At 47.9% G+C, this 2,500-nt stretch overlaps 1 protein-coding gene across 1 annotated transcript in view; it reads right to left on the bottom strand.

Moving 5' to 3' along the window:
* LOC125959838 (putative metabolite transport protein HI_1104) overlaps positions 1–2,500 on the bottom strand; it is an 8,206-nt gene that overhangs the window by 3,736 nt on the left and 1,970 nt on the right. The gene's annotated exons all lie outside the window — the stretch shown is intronic.

Here is a 2,500-nt window from a genome sequence, read left to right as displayed (position 1 = left end):
TCATATTTATAGTTTGTAATTACTTCTTTCAGTAGGCAACGGTTTTTTTTAACGATTTTCGTATTGAAATAGGATGAGGATAATGTTTGTAAAACAGCTGAGCCTGTTGTCCCTAATTTAAATGAAAATAGCACACAAGCCAAACCAATTAAATCAAGATCGTTAACAGCGATCCAGCACATGATGTGTCCCCCGCTATGGCCCGGGGAACTGCCTTTGACCGTCTCGTGTGTCACTCATAAACTAGGATTAATCAATTCCTTCTACCCGGAATCGGAAGTCACCACAAACCAATCCGATGCTCGATGCTCGGTGCGACAAAAATCCATCGCACGCGTGAAACATTATCACTGTTCGCCGCTCGGGCGCTTTTTGTTGATCCGATGCTATTAATAAAAAACTAGACTCGGCCGACAATCCGAATGCATTGTCGGGTGGTGGATAGGTAACATATATCTGCTTCACCTTCACGCATGTATTGTTTGAACAGTTTGCCAGGAATGTACAAACAGGAAACAGATAGTTGGTAGACAGGACGGTCCTTTCACTTTTCAGCAACCACGGTTGACAACAGCCATTTGTTAGTGGGTGGGTTAGTGGACTCCGGGAGACACAGGAGAAGTGCAGAGAACACTTTGCAATCTCATGAGCCTCCGTGTATCAGCGGAGAGTTCACCGATCGAACTGGTTTGTGCAGCTAGTGGCCAGTGGTTGGCCATCCAGTAGTTGAATGCTCGGTGCTGCCATTGTCCTTACGGCTTTAAAAATTTTTTTTTTATTTCTGGCTTCCTGGAGATTGGCAACAGGAAACGCGGATCTGTCCAATGATCAGCATCAGTGTAGGCTGCGCTGTTCAAAAGCAGCTGCAATGCCTGCAGTTGGAGACATGCTACCCGTTCTACGATGATGGAGTAAAGTGTTAATTGGTTCGATTCGCAGCCTGACTCCGATTATCGGGGTGATCATATACACGAGCCTATGTGTGGTGTTTAGTGGGGCTACGGTGTTGCCATTATCATAACGTAGGAGTTAATAATCTGTCCGCTCGCTTAGTGCCGCTGGCTGCGAGACGGCTGTTTGTGAAGGGGTTGCCAGCAAAACCAACATGCCAGCGGACAGTTGACACGGATATGTCATTACTAGGGGTGCTGTTGGGGAAGGAGTCATTGGTACTGGATCCGGAATGCAGTCTCAGCTATCGTAGCACTAGCGGTAGCGTGCGTCGCAGGTGTATCGCCTGAGAGCTGTCGCTAAAGGCGTTAGTCTGTCACCGGGTTGCGTGAGGAAGCTTGTGGGCCAACCACCATGCACGGATTCAAGTTCAAGTTCAACGCGCCTATTCCCTCCCGCCTCTAGCGAACAGATGCTGTCTTTTGCCTTTTGGCCAGGTGTTCCGAGCAGCAGTAGCAACTGCTGGATGCTAATAATATCCAATCAACACCAGCTGGGGCAAGTGGGGCCAACTTTGCGTCGCTGCATACATATTCATAGCAAATGTAGGCTGCAACGATGGCAACCAATCAGTGGTAGGCTCTTAGATGAACGGAGTGGAACGATTGAAATGCTCCCCAGCTATTATCGGAATGTCGAGGATGCACCGGCCGTCCGGCGGTGGCTACCATGAAGTCATCTGGGACATGTTAAGTCATCTTATCAAGACGTAGAACATATTCCATACTGTGAGATCCTCGAAGGTCTAGCAGCGTCTTATTAAACTAGTTTAATGAGCTTAATAAGCATAATGCGTCTGCTTATAACCTAGACATCAACCGTTTTTATTCCATCCGAATCTAATTACTTCGACGATAGCCACACGGATCCCACATCCCACGTAGAGCCGATCCATGAGGTTGGCGAGACCATTTTAATGATGCGTGTAGAGAACATGCCATTACCATCGATACCGTAAAGTGTCCGGACGGCTGGTGATGAAATTGAAAGTCCGTACGCGGTAAAGATGCTGTTGTCGGTGGTGGATTCGTTACACTAGTTTCCCGGGTACCGAGGGAAGCTAATCGGGGCTTCTCTTTTTTGTTTCTTTCTCAACCTCCTGCTGCTGGTGCTGCTGCCGCTGCTGACAGCGAAGTTCAAGGTTAGACGAGTTATCCGAAAAGATGGGCATTTTATGAGGCACCAGCACCTACCGACACCCCGACCCTACCGTCGTGCCGAAACGCCTTGTTCGACGTTTAATGAGCATTAGATCCAGGGGCCTTTTTTGGTGCGGATTTCCGCATTCTTGATAGACGAATTAAGAAGATCCAGTCTGTCCACCGACATGGACAATCAGAACATCAAAATTCTAGCCAAACGTTGTCCTCTTTTCGTGCAGTTCTCGGTCGAGAATAACCAGACCACAACCCCGGTCGTCGCTGATCAAAGAGGTAGTGTTGTGGCTGATTAGTTTGAATGCAAAACCATTCAACAGCTTCAGCAAAACCTGCGAACCGTGGCACATAGTGCTTATGGGTAGTGTCTTAATGTGAGGCCCACGTTTTAG

This window comes from Anopheles darlingi, chromosome 2 (genome assembly GCF_943734745.1).
Source record: "Anopheles darlingi chromosome 2, idAnoDarlMG_H_01, whole genome shotgun sequence".
Classification (NCBI taxonomy): domain Eukaryota; kingdom Metazoa; phylum Arthropoda; class Insecta; order Diptera; family Culicidae; genus Anopheles; species Anopheles darlingi.
Note: the sequence above shows the minus strand (reverse complement) of the source record. Positions and strands in the feature narration are given on the sequence as shown.